A 20,662-nucleotide genomic window follows, 5' to 3' on the forward strand; every position below is an offset into this window, starting at 1 on the left:
TATCTATTTCATGGCGAAAGCCTAGAAAATCCTTGCTAGGCAACTATACTGTACGCATGTAGCCAGATGTTTGCATTATGCTGATGAAGGGGGCGGGACGCCGTACGGCGCTTAGGGAGCGAATATCAAAAAAGCATACCAACATCAAAAAAGGAAGCTTTAACAAGCGGACGAACTGAGACACGTGGCCTTCTACTATGTGTGTGTTCATGTGTGCTGGACGTGTGTGTGTGTGTTATGGTTGGGGCGCGGAAATGCGCGGCGGAAAGAAATAACTCACTGGAGCACCGGAAAGGGATATTCAAACAAAACACAAAAGGTTTACAGTCTGCGCTGCGGCCGTCAGCTTTTGCTGTGGTGCTGATGCCGCTTAGCTGAACCTTTACCACCGGCGTCCAATGGACTGGCACAGCTTGGAAGTGTATTGTTGTAGTTGTTGTCATTAACATAATGCACACGGACAAGCGACTGGCAGCAGTGGCCAAGGTAACATAATTACGATGGCAGGGTGTGCCAAAGGGCCTCACATACGCTCAATCAGCTCTAAAAGGCAAGAGCGAAAGGTGCGAAAACTTTCAATACGAGCAGCAAAAAAAGGATAGCATAAAGCATAAAACGTAACGAAAACTTGTCACGAAAATCCAATTATAATTTCGCCAGGAGAAAAGAGAAGCAGCCCACATACATTTAGAGAACACATGGGGGAGGAAAGGGGAGATGGAAAAGTTAGAAGTGAGCGGAAGCGCATAGAAAAATAAAAGAGAAAAGTGGGTTTGCGTGTGTATGGGGCTTCACTGGAAAAAGGTAAAGCACGATGGCAGCAAATTAAACCGCTGTAAATCCTTGCTTAAGTCCTGACAAAGTGCTAGGACATGTGTGCGACAAAGCAAACAAAATGATGAAAAAAAAAACGTAAGAAAGAGTGTAAAACAAAATGACAAAGTATGAGCAAGTTGGAGTTGAAACCGAGCGAAAATTCAACTTAATCATAATTAAATTAACACGTCGAAAGAGTTGGTGACAAAAAGGCTGATGTGGCCACATTACGCATACGCCCCATATACTGGCCTGTGCGTGTGTGTGTGTACCTTTGACGAAAACGCCCGGCAAAAGTTGGCACTAATTAGAAAATAATAGCATGCCATAACTCTTGCCGGAGTATGTGTGCATGTGTGTGCTCTTGTATGGGTATGTGTCCCTGCATGTCCTGCATGTAAGGGTTGAGCATTCTTTCGATTTTCACACAAACGATAAATTATGTCACTTAATTGCCGTCGTAGTTTCGCTTTGAGCTTGTTTGTATGGATGGTAGAGCTTTCAGCTCCTCGCAGCTCTTCCTTGCTGAAGGCTCACTGCTTCTGCTTCTTTTAAACATATTGACACCCACGCCTTTTACAGCAAGTGTCAAAAGGCATGGGTGAGGCCATGATGCCGTTGAAATATGATTTATGAGTGGGGTGCGGTGCGGTGCCGCGCCAACGCAAGAAAAACTAGGAGCAGGTGTAAATATTGCATTGAAAATCGTACACACATTTTTTTATATTCATGTTGGATAGAGACGTATATTTGTAAAACACGGCAGGAAATTCATTACACTTCATAAATCCTTCTTCTTTAAAATATATGAAGTGTTTCATTCATATTTCAAATATAAATTTCAATAAAAACCCGGTATTCTGTGTTTGAAATATGGATCTATTTTGGAATGATTCCTAAAACAATTCACCTATGTATATATGTTTCTATTTATTGCAGCTTCTCAAGTTGTCATCCCTTTCTATACGTTTTGAGAATGGTGGGATTGAATGTATTCAGAAGTAATTGACTAAAAATAATGTGTTCGACAGTTGCACGTTGCTCATAAACTAGCACTTAGCATGAAACATCAATTTCCATAGCAAGAGATCTCGACTCTAATAATTAGAACTTATGGTTACGTAAACTGTATGTGTATAAAATTTGTTGCAATAGCCTCAACTATCATTGCAACTATAATTGCATACATATTAATTTTTGTTGTATCCCACCTAATTAAAGGAGGGCCCGGGGAACCATTGGTAAATCATACAAATGCCATCCTGTAAAAAGAAGGCAACGGGGTATGGTTTATGGTCACATATCTATAATATAAATATACAGTGGATGGGCGTGTGTGTGTGTGTGTGTGTGTGTGTGCATTGAAAAGAGTTGCGAATGTGCAAACAGCCGCCATTTCGTATTAAATCGCCGCATTGAAAACATTTGCAACAGCAGGCTGAATGCAGGTGAATCTCACGTTATTACAGCTGAAGTGGCAGTCAAGCAGTCAGCCAGAGAGGCAGACCAGTGTGTGTGTGTGTGCCGGGCTATGCATGCAATAACCATAAGTGGATGAAATGAGTTGCACACACACAGACACACATTCGTACACGTGGTCGGGTATATAGACACGGCTTACAAAAAGGGCACTTGTAATGGAAAAGTGGCGAAGCCGAGCATGCGGATATTTCTATATGCTTATGTTGGAGTGTGTGTTTATTGATACATTGGCGTGCGTGTGTGCAGCTGGATTATTGCAGTTATATAAACACACAGACACAGACACCCACACACATGAACAGATAAGTGGGAATGAGTTCGCCATTTTGATAGCTCACAAAATATTGCAATTGGGCAAACAATGCACATTCTCACATTAAAACACACGCCTTTTTTAAATAGAAAATTTCGCATCTATTATGTGCACCACAAATTCCATATATATACGAGTATATATGCTGTAGTTACATACCTCGTACAAACCTAACTTTGCCTTTTTACCCTACTTACGAGGTATAAAAAATGTATTTCTTTATAAAATTCATACTTTTACTGAAAATTACTCCATCTTGATTTATACAAGTATATCGACTAAGCAGGACTTGCTGTTGGATAATAGATCAGGTCGTTGGATACTATTTATAAAAATTATCTAAGCTTGAGTTTGAGCTCTTAAGCCCAATTATTTTTCTTTCAGACTTTATACATAGATTGAAGAGGAACTCAGTCCACCATGGACTAACAACTTATTGCCTAACTTAAACTTATCTAATGTTGAACAATAGTGTTCTCTCTGTTCTATGCATACTCGTATAAGTATAGTCTGTAATTTCTGTAGGTAATTGGACTTTCGACTAGCTGTCTGTGAGTTGTTATCTTTTTATGTACCTGAATATATGAATTGTTTGCTGTTTATGTCATTCCATATTCCATATTGGCAAGCGTGCAGGATGATGTAGAAAATGTATCAAAACATCATCAAACATCAATATCGTTGTCGTTTGAGTGAAAAATAAGTACTGAAGCTGTCAGTAGCACTAACAAATTCGCAAATAATTGACATGATGGCAAGCGCCGGCAACAGCATGAACGTCACAAGCTGGTGCTGGTGCTGGTGCCTCGCGCACTCCTCTGGTTGATGCCTCTGCCTCCACATGCCAATGTGGCATGCAGGTGGTCCATGCATCACCGATGATTGCATTTGTGCAGCGAGCTTCAGACAGAACGGTTTCATGTGACATATGCGCAGTCGGTGGGCGCACAAAATTTGCATGCAAAGTAACTGGGAATATGAAACTTGGTCGCCGGCGTCGTTACTGCCGCCCAAGAAAAATGTGTTGAGGAAAAACGGAAAAACAATAATCACACACACTCGCAATATCAAGTTACAATTGAATTTGATTGTTTCTCGGAGAAAATTTATATGACGCCGGCGTTGTGTGTGACGCTATTAGACACTCTGGCTATGGCGCTGGCAATTGCAATGACTGTGATGATGGTGTTGGCGTTGGCGTTGACTTTGGCTTTGGTGGTGCCATGTGGCTCAGCATTGGAGAATGAAGTGGAGTTGTGCACATATCAGAGTCGTCTCCATCAACAGCAGCCACGACGGTCATGCAATTGCTTTCTGAAAAATTGCAATGCCAACTGCTGTTATCTGAGATATTATTGAATTTTCTCTACATTTTTCCTGTGGTGTTCAGCTTGCAACTGTTAGACGTTTGCTTGTACATACGAATATGTACAATATATGTACATATGTATAACTGTAGGAGTATGCTCAAGTTGGACTCATGACGGGAAAAACTGCTAACGAGTGGCGGTGAATGTAAATATTTAAATGAGTGTGCACTTCTTACATTCACTGGAAAGTGCACAGTTTGGAGTGTTGGAGGTGTTGTGTTAACAACTTGTTTTTGTTCCATTCTCTGGTTATACTATAATATTACACTTCTTGGCAGGATACTGCAATTCACACATTTCATAAAAAACAGTTAACTTGAAATGCTTTTATACACAAAAATATATGTGTTATATATGTATGTACATACTTGTATATATGTATATTTCATGTGTATTGTTTACATGATATTCTCACAGGTCATTGCATTTCTTTATCTATGTGCAGTGTAGTACATACACAGATTGTCTTAACGCTTCTTAACCTTTAGCATTTTTGGCCAGTGTACATAAAATGTACCGACATACATACATTTGCCGTATTTACGGTAAAATTGTGAGCAATGCAGCTTCTTTACTTCATAAAAATTCCTTGTCAATACTGAGAGAGAGATGCAAAAAATCCCAGAACCGAAGCCTGAAAAGACCCGTTGAAAACGATTCCTGTCATTGTGAATGGCGAAAAGGAACTCATAAATGCAAATGCCAGCCCAGAAAGAACATTTTCGCAGCCCGAGCGACAGCATGAGAGCGTGAGAGCTGGGAGAAGTGTGTATTTAACGCGTGCGCACGGAGTGAGCGAAGGAAGCGTCCGAGAGCGGCAATGACAGTGGGAAAGCCTGCACCTCAAAAGAATGGGACATGCGATGAAATGATAAGCGAATCGAATTCATTTATGACAACATCTTTAATCGTCTGAAATCAAATTGTTTGTTGTTTTGGTATTTATTTTGGAAGAAACTTGGTGTGTAGCAGTAGCAGCCAAAACATAACTGCGCCAGGTATATCCATTCATATGAAAAAATACATATAGTATGCATACATATGTGCATACATATGTAAACATGTACATATGTCGATATGCATGTGCTGTAGATGCGCGTGCACTGATCTGCATAAACTATATGTACATATGCATGTACAAATATACATACATTCTATATGTATGTGTATAGGCATATGAGAAAAACTGGAAGATCAACAGAAATCAGCAATCAAGATATAAACAAACAAAAACAATGCTCTGGTCTTTTGAATGTCTGTATATGTTTATACCCTATACCAGAATTTCAAAAAGACACCTTTAAGTGGCAGAAGGAGGCGTTGCAGACTCTTATGATGTACATTCATACATACTTGTATATCAATATTCATTTGATAGTCATATCGAGACGAATCGATATGAACCTATCTGTAACTGGCACTAGATAACTAGATAAGCCTGGACTTATCGGTGACAAAGTGTCCCTACCAGTTCCGCATTGGTTTTTTTTAATGCCTCGGCATACAATATCGTATAGCTGCCACAGAATGATAGGTGCGACAACAAAGTCTATTTCCCATAAAGGACTGTGGCGGAGAAAGCGACAGGTAAAGGGTATTTAAGAATCGTACTCGCATAACTTTAACGTTCTACTTGTTTGTTGTTTATACATATAGCGTACAGCTTCGAGCACGATGCCGTCGCGGCGTCGCACAGCCGACCCATAACCACAACAGCAACAGCACCAGCCACAACAACAACAATAACAAGCACAATAACATAGCCGAACGTTGTTGTCCAAGTTGGTAAAGTATTTGGACGACTTTAGCAGCGTCAGCGTCCACTTCTTTGGTATCTGCTTCTCTGATTACACTTTGCCACAGCTCGCATTCACGACTGATGTTGTTGTTGCTGCAGCTGCTAAAGTTCTTGTGCCTGCTGCCCGCTTGCCAACACTTGGCACTGCCGGCCTGCCTGCCAGCCGTCCACTTGAACGACGAATTTAGGTGTATTTCGACCCGTCCATTGCCCGATGTCTTCCAATTTAATGTTGTGATTTCTAGTACGCTCAATCGGGCACAACTCACTCAAAACTTGTTTGAGTGCCTGGGAACGAAATGGAATGGAGAAATGAGTGACATTCATGCTACATATACACATATGTATGTATACCTATACTCACACACACAAACACACTCACACATGCATGTGCGCATTGATCTGGCCATTGCAGTACTCTTGGAATGTTACACAATTCGTTGGAGATTGTTTACATAAATACCAAAAATAAATTACACGCTTATCAATTGCTTTTGACGCGATAAGCTCGCATGCTTGTACAATGGCGCTGTTCTTATATACACATAAACGATTTAATTTTATAGTCGTAGTTGCAATCAGTACGGAAAGAACTGCAAGCCGCATGTAAACACTTATAAGTACTAAATAGCGAAATCATTCAAATGTATATTTGTCGTTGACTTACTCTCTTTCAAGGTGCGCTAAGTCAAGGTTTTGGGGTTTAATTATGGAATGTACTATAATTCTTTGTTAGGCTCGAATGTTTGCAACCTTCAAATCCCAGTACATATAGTATGTATCTTATGCACATATGTATGTGTGTAGGTATGGCTATGAAACTATGAAAACCCAAAATTGAAAATACATGAAAGCAAACAAAAATACACATGCTCATAGGCGTCGCCAGAATCTAACTAAGGGGGCCTGCGACTTGTATACTCTCTACCTGACAGGATCATGTATATATGTATATATTCTTAATCAGCACGTCAAAACGAATCAATTGAACTCTGTCCGTATAAAAACCTAGACCTCAGATATCTACACATACGCTTTGCAAATTTCTTGTATTTTGTTGATTCATCATCCACATTTTCGCCCTATAAGTGATTTTCCATAACTCCGTTCGTATACACACCTAGCACTCAGAGAATATAAAAGCTAGAGACAGATTTTTTATCTGCCGTGAACAACACACTCACAAACACCCTTTTAATTGAAATTAGTGCAATAAGTTGCCTAATGGTTGTAAAATGGCGGCAACAAAAACAAAACAAAAAAATATATTTCTTGAGTTTCGAAATAAGTTTGACACGAGCCATTCCTGAGAAGTGAGTGTTTGTGTTTGCTCAGATTCTAAAGAAGGAATTTCCCGCCTGACCCCCCTTGCTACGTTCATGAACATGTTTCGACTATGGCACGTTCTAAGCTAGGTCCCCCTATCATGTACAGCTGTGCGATAAGCCCTTTCCATTGCCTTCTCCTGCCTTTACAGCCGACGCTTATCAGAATTGACATGCATTCATTCCTCCAACCATCAATCATGTGGCAAAACAGACGCGCCTGCTGTTGCTGCTGCTGCCCCACAACAGGAACACCAGCAACAACAACAACAACAACAGCAGCGGCAACGTGAACGACAATGGCAATAGCCATAACAACAAAAAGTATTGCTAACTGATAACACTCGCATACACTGACTGAAATGTACATATGTGTATCACATACTTAAACATATGTGTAATGCAATACATATAAGTATATTAATAAACATAAGAAACGGCTGCGTTGATGCTGATATATAATGCCATGTAAATAGTGTGCGAGCTCTCAGATTCCATGCGTGTTCCATTTCGCACAGTGTATTGAGCGCTTTTTTGCTGTTGCTGCTCTCGTTCCATATGTGTTGTTTTGGCTCTGGCTGCGGCTGTGGCTGTTGCTGCTGCTGGTGCTGCTTTGCGGCATTTTCTCGCTGGCCGAGCCACTCAGTTTAGTTGCAGCTCGCTTGACTGTTGAATGTGTCGATCGCACGCAGGCGAACCGAAAAAGATTGTTTAAGTGAAAAATTGGATGGACAGTGTCTATAATTGAGCCTGGAGTGATTTTTGATGAACACAGCATCCTCGAGTGCAAACGCCTGAACGTGTTTGAGTGACTCTCAAAATATCTTTCTCGTAGCTGTGAGTGTGCTTGTGTTATCCTGCGAGACGAGTGCGCGCGCAGAAATTCTGAAAGAAGCGACAGAAAAGAGTGGCCAATAATAACAGAAAATTGAGTACAAAAGTCACAAATATTTACTCACCAACGCTTACGACCCTTCCTCTCTAAGGAGCTAACATAACGGCAAGCGTAACAAGACATCAGGTAAATTTTAACCTAAACACAACCATCGAAGAGAATATAATAGATCAACTCACAGTTATTTTGGTTCGGATTGCTAAAGAAACAGTTGAGCATTTTTCTTTATTTCCCTACTACCTACATCATAGTCGGTAAATGTTGCTGTTTTTGTTGCTAGAAAACAAATGTATGTACAGTTTTATGAAAAATATTAGATACAATCAGCAGCTGAAATTTTCGCAATGTCTGAGATTGTTATTTAACGCAATGGGGTTCATTGAATCTTTGGGGCAACTCCATCGCAAGCACCATCAACACCGTTTTGCCTCAGGCATTGCCCGCACTCGCATCTTCTCGTATGTAAATCACAGGCGTTGGGACAAGTGATAAACAATGGGCAGTATTGTGTTTTGAAGCACTTCCCCTTAAGCAAACAAAAGCGCACGAAATCTTACAAAGACAACGCACAAGTCCATTAAGTCAAATTATTTTCACTGAACATTGTGTAGCAGCGGGATTTCTGTACATTTTATTGATATGTATTGCCGTCGCTTAACACAGGCATCCATTTTCTCCCGAACAACACACTGGACCAAATATATTGTTCCCCCAACTATGTTTCCATATACGCAATAAGACAATGAGGAGAAAAAGATGGAAGTTAAATGTTTTGAAAATATGCTGGAAAATGAAGTAACTCTTCTTAAATTTAATTTGACTATTTACAAAATTAGGCACTTTTGATGGGCAATCTATTATATGTATTCATTATGGTGCATATAAATATGTTCTCAATCAATACAATGTACACACATTGATTTCTCACCCCATAGCTATGGGTGCGCGCAGATTCAACTCAAACCGCACGAATGCGTGACCCAATTTATGGGCGAAGAAGTACTACACTCCAGTTACAGGAGACCTAGACGCATACATTTAGTATGCATTAAGTGGCATAAAAATTTCAGAGGCAGTGTCAAACTCTATTAATCTCTTAAAGCTGAACTTAGTGGCTTCAGTGGCTGACGCTGCTGATGTAGGAGTACTTGAAGCACTTGGAGTACAATGACATTCCAGTACGGCGCACAAAAATTGTTTTTATGTTTCGGATTCAGTTAAGCTTGTAGTGATTAAATTTATGACTCTCGTGTTCCAGGGAGTAGTGGGTTGGCTTGGATACGAGTGCTGATGGGAAAAGTCATAAAACCAATGAATCCAATCAAATTAATGAGCAGACAAATAAAACTTAAAGTATGTTAAGTGTGGTTTTGATGAGTAGTGGAGCAAGAAGACTGAGCCAATATAGCCCAAATATGATATTTTAAAATAAGCATAGAATGACAAAAGTTCCGGAGTTAAAGAAATAGTCAGAGAGTACCTAATCTTATATACTTGTACAATATTTACCCCATGATGTGTATTACCAACACAATGCTTATTAAAATTAAAATTGCTTAAAGCAATGAATACAATTTACAATAGAATGCATTTTCAATAGGATTATGTCTGCCTCACTAATCGCTTAAGCTTGCTTGACTATTGGTCCACTCATGCAAATGGAAACTTGAAACAGGAAGCAAGCAGGAACAGGAATCTGCACTACGATTGGAGATTGTGGCATTTGGGAAGTGGCCACAGCAAATCAGCGTTAACTCTTCGCTGCATACCAATAACACATTGAATTCCTTATAGCTGCATGTAAGCAGCCAAGCTGAAAAGTTTCCGCTGGCCCGAATCTTGACTTTGCTTGAATCTCAGCAGCAAAGTTATTGAGCTTCGGATCAAGCACTATTCAACATTTTTCGATATGTGTGTATATGTATGTATTGCCCGTACATACATATGTACATGTGTTTGCAATTTTAATAATTTTTCAACTGAATGCACTTGCTGGATTGGTCACTACACCCTTTCTTAAGGGCACCTGCTTTGGCATTTATTTCTCGGACCTAGTGAAATCAAGGCGTCAGGAGTTAATTCTCAGTAGCAGTTTGTATTTTTATAACACAAAAGATTACCTTCATTGGTTCAGTTTACTTTTGATCAAGCATTTGAGTCTAGAGAAGTGAGCCAGCTTTTGATTATTTCCCAAAAACTGTAACACAGAGGAAAAGTACTTTCCTTGCAATTTAAAAATTCTTCTAATATATATAAGATTCATTGACTGTAATAGAAAAAAAATGATCATTACGCTGTTCGAAAAATGTTCGTCACCAAGATATTTTGTCGTCAAAATATGGGATGATTTTAAACTTGCGGCATTTCCTCGTTTTTCTTTCCTCTGCCACTATTTTTACCTCCCAATGTAACTGTTACATTGTGGCAATTGTATTCCGATTTTCAATTGTTTGTGATTTAACGTTGTCTGTGTTCGAAGCTAAGGTATGCAAATGATCATAATTATCTCAGGAATATTAACCTCATCAAATCGCCAGTTCTCTATTTTGATGGTCTTTTGTTACCTTGAAGTGGGAACCTGGCTTTTTTGAAAAATATATGACCTTCTATCAAATTTACGTTTATGTTTTTACTGAAAAAAGTACCCTTGGTTTTTTAATTGCCAGGAGAGAAAGAAAATTTCAGTCCACTGGACTTGAGATTAAAGTAATTTCGCGCTAAATTGAATGTTATTGAACTGTCAAGTTGCCAGCCCCGTGCGGTGGGCAGAGGCGTTGCAGCGTGCAATTTAACTAGGCATGCAACGAACAACCATGCAAGTAACAACAACAGCCTGAATGGAAAACATGTAATCAACACCTCGTAACAGGCAGGCAGACAGGCAGACCGGCAGACCGGCAGACCGGCCAACCAACCCGGCCGAGCGGGCAGCCTGTCCTACTCGTAGAGTGTGTGATAAGCATGCAACAACACGCAAGGAGTAATGGCAGCTGAATCAACAGCAACAACAGCAACAACAATTGGTGCGGTTTCGGCAGGCGTCGTCTCCGTTGTCAGCTGCAATGTAATTGCATTACAGTAAAATGGAATAGCACAGCGTCTGCAATTGTGCTAAAATCACACACGTGTGGGAAAGTTGTGGTAGGCAAGCGCTGCAAGCATCACTCGTACGAGTATTGCATGTTGCAAGAGCAACAGCTTTTGTATGTGCTTAATCGCTTATCAAATGCTGACAATAGACTTTATTGTTTGTGTGCGAGTGTGTGAGCTTAATTAACATGTTGTTGTAATACCTGTAGTATGCTATCGAACGACAGCAACAATGCAACGGATGTCGCAATCCTTCACCTTTTCTTTGACGACCAACATCAAGACACTGTGGCTGCAATCGCAAATATGTTGCAGCAAGCAATTGTAAGTCGTGATATGCAACATTGTCTGTTGTTGTTGTTGTTGTTGATGATGTTGGTTATGCGGTTGCTCTTAATGTGTTACCATCTTTTTTTAATGTCTTCTCCAATCGTGGTACAAACGCCGCCTTCACCCAGGCCGCAAAGACAACTGCCACGGCAAAAAGTGCAGTGGCGCGTTCTTTCTTTCATTCCCTTATTCTTCTTTATCCAGCATTTGTATTTCTGTTGCTGATTCTTCACCAGATTGCGATTCGCAAACGCGGGAATTTTGCAGAACAGGTTTTTCTTTTAACGACAGGCACCGCTGGCAACATTGTTCCTGTCTTTTTTCTAAGTTGCAAAAAAACACGACTAACAACGTTGCAATTTTGTTATTTTTATTTATTTGTACATGTATACTCGTGCTGTTCACGCTGCGAAAGTTTTTCGTATTTGTTACGTGCCAGTTTTCCTTTTATGCCTTTTGATGCTTCGCCTGCACTTTGCATTCTTCTTTAATTTTTTGTCACGGCGGGGATTTTTAGACATCTATACTTTTTTTTCCATTTAAAAACAAAGTTACGTTTTGATCTCTTTATACGAGTATTTGTTATTTTGGCTGAAATTTAAATTTAATCAAATTATTTTTATAACATTTTTTAAGCGGCGCACATTTGAGCAAACGTTTTTTTTTATCTGGCCTCGGGGACTTTGTGTGGCTTCTGCAATGTTTTTAATTAATTTCATTTTCGCGCGGTGTTATGTGCAGGCAAATTGAAATTTATGGCGGTGTAGAACACACCCTCATGTGTGCGTATACATGTTGAAAATATTCACGAATGCATTATCAGTACACATTCCCATAAAAACATACGACTACATAGCTGGCTCTTGCCATGCAATTAATGCGGCATTTAAGTTGGCAAAAATAAAACTATTTTCTATTAAATAAACGTCAACACTCTCGGCGCACAACTTTGATGAAGCCACCGAAATGGCAAAAGTTAGCGAACACTTCCGACACGCACACACACGTACACACACGCACACACACACTCATAACTTGCCAACTGATAGACACTCGTACACGCATTTGCACTCGCAGTCGCACATCCAGAAACATGTCGCAAACGAAAATTTGAGCAATTTTCACAACTATTTTAATAAGCTTTGCACCTACGGTGTACACACGTATACACATACGCAGACAATGTTAAAGCTATCAAGCTACATGAACACACACACAATCACGCATGTACATGTGTACATCAAAGAGCTCATGTTGCACAGTGGGACAGCGGAACTCATATTTTTAACCGAAAGAATAGCCCTCAAAATTAAAGGAAATGTAAATGTTTCTCTGATGCATGAAAAAGGTATGATGTCAAAAAATTGGTATTAGATAAGTAACAAATAAAAAACTATCAGATGAATGAAAGAAAGAAAAAGGTATCTCCACGAAGTTCTTTGGCTGACAGCTCTATCTATTATCATATGGTAGCTAAAAGTTATTGTAAAACGATCTCAACAGAGTTCACCCCTATGTTACTGGAGTGAAAAATCTCACGGGTGCAGGGTAATTATTTCAATTAATACTTTATATAATAAACAAATGCTTGTAATATTGAAAAGAGTGATTTAAATGCCGTTTTGAGTAAAAATATGATCAATTATAGCACTGAAACTTGAGTAAATAGTTGAGAGCTCATAAAAATAGTAAAATAAAAACTAAAAATATAATTAAACAAATAATCTTAGCTTCAATAGTAGGTAGTTTATTGTTGATTAAGATAAGCTCCATTCGCTATTAGTTGGTGAACTTTAGCAGAAATTCGAGATCCGCTGGCCCACTGTGTAGCGCCACAACTTCTGCGGGCCAAGTTGCGTAGAAGTTTTTGCTGCCAATATGAAAAGCGTTGAGCAGGCGGCCAAAGAGCCTGAAAGTATGCTACGCTACGTGCCGCTGCGTTGCGAGCAACAACAACAGCAGCATCAACAGCAACAACAACAACATTGTGCACACATTGTGCGCGTGCTGTTCATGAACTCATTTTTATGTCTGTTACTTAACCTCAATTCTTATAACATTTTCTTTTTTGTTTTGCACTTGCCAGCCGTGTTTCAACAATTTCCTTTGTGCATGTGTGAGCATGGATGTGTGTGTGTGTGTGTGTGCATGTGTGTGGGCGTAGGTGCACGGCGCTCCACTCATGTGAATGTTTCAGTTGTAGCTGTTGTTGTTGTTGTTGCTGCTGCTGCGCACTTCGCTCGTCCGTCCCGGAATATGAAAACATAAATTTTGCTTATGGTTTTCCGCCGTTGTCGTTCCCCTTTCCCAAATTTTTTTTGCGCATTAACTCTGTCTTTCACAAATTTATGCGCACTTACACACATACATAAACGAAGGAATAGGCTTAGCTCTAGCTTGACTCCGTCGTCATGGCGTCTTCGGCTCAGCATTCAAAAGGAATGGAGAAAAAGCTGCACGCCATTTGCGCCTCGAATTCTGTTTTTCCTTTTTTTGGGCTCTAATCTGGCGCGCTTTGCAGCTCATGAAATAAAAATTAATTGTTATTAGCTTTGTTTATTGTCAGCGAGTGCGCGCAAATTACCGGAGATTTTTTTTTGTATATACGAGTATGTATGTATATACAAAGTATTTTGTTTTCGCCGCAATAGAAAACTTAGCGCCACGCAGATAAGCCGCACAAAAACAACAACAAGAAAAATAATATGGTCCGACGGACTATCAAAAATGTACTGCGCAGCAACTGAAATTTGTTCTTGATATTGTTGTTGCTTGGGTTCATGTTTCATAAAACCATGAAGTGGTCAATTGGCACACTGCATTATAGGTTCACAAAAATTCAATGTGGACATCTTTTTAGTATTAAAAAAAAATTGAATAAGCCCTTTTTTCTTTGGGTGATGTTAAGGAGAAAATGTACTATTCTCTGGAGATGGCCTCTTTGTAAGGTCACATTAATACAGTAAAGACTGACAGTGTTCTTCAGATTTTCTAAGCAACACTGTTAAAAGCCTAAGCTTAGTTCCATAGATATGATTATGGCGAGTTGCTTATACAGTATTTAAAGTATTTGGGAGCAGGAAAAGTTTCCCTCTTCTACATAAATAAGAAGCGTGTGCCTTGAGCAGCCTCAATGGAAACAAGTCCAAGAGTTGGCGGATATACTGTAGTTCCAGAACCGAAGCTCAAAGGTGACTCAAAGCACAATGCTATGAAAGTAACAGTACAATACTAAGAGCAGCTCAGTGTGGCCACAGGGTTGAACGGGTGGGGGAAGGGTTGAGGAAAATCCACTAGAAATTTGCTTAAGTGTGGCACTGGGTATTTGCCACTGCCTTTCACTTTCTGCACTCTATGCTTTTGTTGTATGTGTAATACTTTGGTTAAGTTTTTGACATGCTTGTGGCCTTTTGTTTGTAAGTGCGTTTTTCCCCTACTTTGTATATTTTTGTGTGCCTTTATGTGCGCACCTGACCAAAAACCAAACTATTAAAATAGAACAAAAGCTTCAGCCACAACCACACCCAAAAATGAGGAAAAAAACAACAAAAAAATGTTAGAGTGGAGCGGGCTCAACTCTTAAATACCCTGTAACTGCACTTACAAACAAAAATGTTTCTTTAATATTTGTAAATTTTTTAATTAATTAATTTAATTTAACTACATTTATTGCTATAACATGCTTCAAAGTTGACGTATTAAGATGAAACATACGGACATACGCAAATTTGAGTTACAAATTCCAAGAATTAGGCGCATCAGGAAAAAATAATACGAGCTTGAAGGCCTAAGGCGAATCTGAATACGTAGCTTGGTTATTCTAGCTCTTGTTTGGACAGACGGACGGACTCGCCTTGTCATCCTGATCAAGAAAATATATATGGAATCTTGGATGGGTCCTGTTTTCTGCACTTAACTAGTATACCCTTTAACCCTTTGGGTACAGGGTACAAAAGCACATCGAGTTAGTGCCCTGACCCACAAAATGCACCATACAAAAAGTTGTTGCATACTTCGAGGCAAAGACATATTGTTGTAATTGTTGTTTTTGTGTCGCGAACACTGTGAACAGGAAAGAGCCAAACTCAATTTGCATTTGGCAACGTGAAGGCGTTGCATGGGCTAGGCCCAAATAAATAGCAATACGTTTTTACTTTGCTTTATGGCGCGAGTCGGATGGTCTCCATACATAGTCAGTTTGTCATTCAGCAGCCCGTTAGCCAGCAGCTTATTGCCTGGCACGCTTTATGTTACATCTTCCTGCCTGCCTCACCCTCCTCATTTCCATCCGCCCCTCCGCTGCTGCCTATCAGCGTTGCAAGCGCCTCATTGCTTTGGTGCTGCCTTCTTCCTAATAAATCACTGCCAGGCGACACTTTGCTGACTGTTATTGCCTCGAAATGAAAATATTATATGCATGTACGGGTATGCGCCACAGTCGGTATGAAGAACCGAAAGCTGTGAGGGTGCAGTATGAAAAACGCACGCCTGCTTAAATTTATTAAAATGGTTGCCCAGGCAGGATGCTGACTCTAATGGCCCCAACCAGGCACCGACCCAGAAAGCAACCAAAACATCAAGCGATCACTATGCAAAAATCCACGTCCCCAGTTGCGGTGTCGATGCAAAATTTATATAAACTCGATATTTTTGTGTCGACTATTGGGCTGTTAGTGGTGACCGACTGGTCCATAGGCTGCTGGTCCATTGCCTCATTGATGACTCCGTTGTTTATAAAACAGCAATTTACTTGACAACCAATTTTTGACTTGATTGGTGTTGCAATGTGAGCATAAAATGGTTGGCAAATTTGCTTGCAAAGTCGATACTCTATACTAACAGGATTGAACACTAGCACATTTCACAGGGAAGAGGTCGTCATGGAGGTAAATTCACGCATCAGAGCTAAGGAAACGCTGCCATAATTGATGCAAGTCTTCACTTCTTATGGGGGCGATAATCAAGCGGTAGGCCGTCAATTGGTCGTCATCAAAGGTTTGATGCTTTACTGCGACACAAACGGGACTTAAATCATCAAAAAACAATCAAGGAAATAAATATTTAAAGTCTGGTATTTGACGGCGAGCTGAGTTTGAATTTTTATTTGATGAGGGCGTAATGAATTCTGCGACACTATCAACATAGACAACATTATTTTAAAGCTTTCCAACTCATTTGATTTATGAAAGTCAACAATTTTGAAAGCACATTTTGGCGTGTGATGGAAATGGGAGCAACTTTAGAACAGGAGCTGACAAAAGAGCATAGTGTGTTCGTTGTGATCTCTATTCAAATACCAACTGTGTTAGCGTTATATTTGCGAGAAGTTTGCATGTTAGTATGCCTTTGAATAGTGGCACGTGAGTTGGCGACCTGGCTGTTGCAAAGCAGAGGTAGCTTCAAATCGAATAAAATATGGGAACCAGTAGCGTTAAAAAAGACAACTAGAACAGGAATACAACTACAAAAAATAAGTGCCAGAAATGGGCAGCAGTGGCGTCAACAATGGCGACTCGCGCTGGGGAGCGGAAAAGGCTAAAAGCAGCGCGTGAAAAGCCAAGAAAAACTCGAAGGGGAAAATTGTATGCATGAAGCGTGTGACGGCAGTGCGAACAGCAACAACAACAACAACAACAGCGGCGACAAAAACAACAGCAACGTCGACAGCCACACTCGTGCACTGATTTGATTTTGTACAAAGCCAGAGAGAGGGCGTTGTTGGGGGCTTGGGGAGGGGCGAGGGTGCGAGTCGAAGCTTGTCGCCAACATGGTTTGCGCTTCAACGAATTTCTATGTCGCGTGCGTATTGAGCGCGCATTTCACAAAGTAAGCAAAAGGGGCGAAAGTGTGGCCCGATTCCACAAGCTTCTCCATCCCCGATTGCCTGTCTTCACCATGCAGCGAAGCGTGGGTGTGAAATCTGACATATATATAGTCCATATCCATGCACACCATTCGCCATTAGTACATTGACAATTTAAGATCTGTAGATACAAGTTTTGCTAATGTTGTTCAATTTAATTTACATTTTCCCCCTTACAATATTGAAATATTTATGAAAACCGTTATGCACATTTGGAAAAATGGTTTTTCTTTTATTCTTGGATCCCATCTGCTATAAATCGGGTAGCTTTTCTTTTCTTTCTTGTTTTAATAAATCAGCATCATTTTTAGAAACTTTATATAGTTTAAGGCAGAGTACGAATGTGCGTCGTGAATTTTTGAAATGATAACTACCATCTCCACGAACTAACAGCTTTGTTTCTGTATCCCGTAATGTCTGTTGAAATTCAATTTAAAAATGATAAAAATACCGTGTGGTTTTGATAGGGGAATTTAAAAAATCGCCACCTAATGAACTCTGAGGTAAAACGTGCTGTTTAAATATTTTATGAATGTGGTTTTTCGAGTATAATGTGAAAAGTAAATTATTGCCACGATATTTGCCGTTTACACGAATTTTGCGTTTTGAAAAGTAAAACGCAAATGATTTGTTTGATAACTGGATTATCATTCTGCCAGAAAACACATGTTGATTTGTCAGAATACATAGGCCTTGTAATGTACGAGTATGTGTGGGGAGTGTACTCGCAGGATGCTGGCTCTGTTGGCAGGTGAAAGTGGGCAGAAGCCAACCCGCATCGCTTACGCTCCAATGCATAATAATATTGTGCATTATTTTTATGTGTAAAATGTACGTTTGTTTTGTTTCCGTAAACATGTATGTATGTATGTATGGGTGAAATACATGCTAGAGCTACAATGGAGAATCTATTATAAAAACGGGCACGCAAATTTAATATCCTTTTTAGCACAACTTTTTGTGCTGCGTTGTTCCTTTTGTGTGTTTTGGGGTTTCGCTTTGGACAAAACATATTTCTCATATTTCCATGTGTTGTAGTTGTGATGGCGATGGTGGCAGCAATAAGGATATCATGTGGTCTGCGACGCAAAAACATAATAAAATGGAGGCAGAAACCAGGCAGGCGGCAGGCAGCAGGCGCCTGGAAAACAGAACGCGAAAGCTCAAAACCCCAAACGCAATAACACAAAATATGCGCCGTTTTATATTGTCGCTAAAGGACATGCGAGGCGATGAGTGTACGCAAGTATATACGGGTATATATGTCTGTGTGTATGTGCGAAAGTGTGTATTCGAGCAGGATATTACCAGCACACAAAGGATATCATGCCCCATATACACGCATACTCAGAAGCGCGAGACTGTAGCTAATGCTTTGTGACTTTTCAATTGTCCTCGACTACGGTGCCCGCGCCCTCTGACCGACCACAAATAGTTTCGGCGCATATGGCTGCGAGCTGTCGACCAACAAACAAACAAACAAACCAACAAACAAACTGCTGAAATACAAAAAGCAACCATTGCAAAAATAAAAATAAAATGAAAAAACAATCGTCAGCAATGTGCGCGGATGGCAAAGCCGGTTGAATGATGATGATGCTGTTGTTGTTGATGTTGGGCCGTTTTGTGGCACATCAATTGCGCCTAATAACGCACACACATACATTTACGCACACACACAGACACCGACACTCTAACTGACTAGTATCGGTTATTTGTTGTTGTCTTTGCCATTGGTGCTTGTTTATGAAAAAGTTTTATTGTTTCTGCGACCATGTCCTTGTTGGCTGTTGTGAAAGGAACTGCCATTGTGTGGGTTGGCGGAGGCAACTACTGATGATGAGCACGCTCTGTCAGCATGCACGGTATATACTGTTCGAAAATATGTGAGTCTGTGCGTTCGTGTGTTTACGCTTATTTCGCAATTATTTGCAGATTGTCAAAGATGTTTTTATTGATTAGGTTGAAATCTTTGTCAACATTTACGATCGTTGCCCACAATTTGATATTATAGTAAACAGATTGAATTCATATATTCACTTCTTGTATATGTGATCGTTATAAAGAAAAGGCACAAAAGAGAGATAGTTATTTGGAGTGCGGAGTAATAATCTCGCGAATTCCTATCCCCACCATTTAGAGACAAGTTTAACTGTTGGCCTGAAATATAGTATTGTTCTTAGCATATTGTGCTTTAAGCGTGTATTGGCTTTGTCACTCAACGAGCTATTGATCCAATTGGAGTGTTTTTTCGTGTTTCATTTCCGGTCTCGCGCTTAAAATTCAAATTTATGCAAATATTTGTAAAGCCAAGTTGACATTCTTGTCTCGCCTCATCTTTATTTTGCTGAGTTTCGACACTTTTATTTGATTTTTACTAACGCCGGCTCGACAAGCATTAGAATTCATTTCATTTTACAGCGCGACCAGCTTGACTTGCGTTGAGTTAAAGGCCCAGTCTTTTTATGACATTGCCTGCGTTTGAGGTGTCTGTTTATTGATCCTTGAACAGAAATTTGCATAGCAATCACTGGCGCATAAGGTGAAAAAATCGTGTGTAAATAAGGCAGGCAGGCAGGCAGGCAGGCAAAAGAGAATGATTTACTAAGAGTACTGGGGACGTATGGATAGAAAAATAAACAGACGAGAGAGTGTTTGAAGACTAAAGACCACCCTAGCTCAGATGCTTGTCCATATCAGAATGAAATTTAAAAGCGCACACAACAAAAGCTTAGAGCAATATAATGCTTGTCAGATACAAACGTAGCTGTCAGATAAAAATACACCCACACATGTGCAAGTTTGTTGTCTATCGACGGGCGCAAATCAAATGTGAAACTATCAGTAAAAGGGGCATTTATTTTTATTAGCATGTGTGGCTGTGTGTCAGTGTGTATGTGTGTCTGTGTGCGTGAATGCGCCATTTGTGCCACTTCGTCCGCTTTCAATAACGAATAGCGCCGAACATAACGAGTGGCGACCAAAAGGTAGAAGCATAAATAAAGGTGCTGTTCTGTTGTAAATTATCCAACCTTACCATCTTCTTATCCCACATCCCAATCAGTCCTTCATTGAAATTACCCCAATGTTTGGTCAACATATGTAAGTGGGTGTGTATGTTTGCTGGCGTTGGGTGTTTGTATGGAAGTTTTTTTTTCTTTTTTTTTTTTTGTGTAAATCAAAGCACACATTTTTATACAATTTGTGCAAGCAAAGTTGCTACGTGACAGTAGTGAGACCCTTGCATGACCATACCAGACTAGACCAGGCCAAAGAAGACCACGCCATGCCACACCACACCACGTCCCGCCTCGCCACGCCCCTCCCCAGACGTTTCTAGGAAAGGTGCAAGCCAACGCACACCACATGTTATACTTTCG

General features: G+C 40.1%; 1 protein-coding gene across 3 annotated transcripts in view; it reads left to right on the forward strand.

Moving 5' to 3' along the window:
• The first annotated feature begins 7,698 nt into the window (after positions 1-7,698).
• Positions 7,699-20,662, forward strand: part of LOC115632208 (homeobox protein 13) — a 40,150-nt gene continuing 27,186 nt past the window's right edge. For 2 of the 3 annotated variants that reach the window (XM_030529260.1, XM_030529261.1), the window contains exon 1: positions 7,710-8,125. The gene's annotated coding sequence lies outside the window, so the exon portion shown is untranslated. Of the gene's footprint in view, positions 8,126-20,662 lie in introns of all 3 variants that reach the window. The other variant, XM_030529262.1, reaches the window with a different exon arrangement.

Source organism: Scaptodrosophila lebanonensis, unplaced genomic scaffold, assembly GCF_003285725.1.
Source record: "Scaptodrosophila lebanonensis strain 11010-0011.00,11010-0021.00 unplaced genomic scaffold, SlebRS2 tig00001415-arrow-pilon, whole genome shotgun sequence".
NCBI classification, from domain to species: domain Eukaryota; kingdom Metazoa; phylum Arthropoda; class Insecta; order Diptera; family Drosophilidae; genus Scaptodrosophila; species Scaptodrosophila lebanonensis.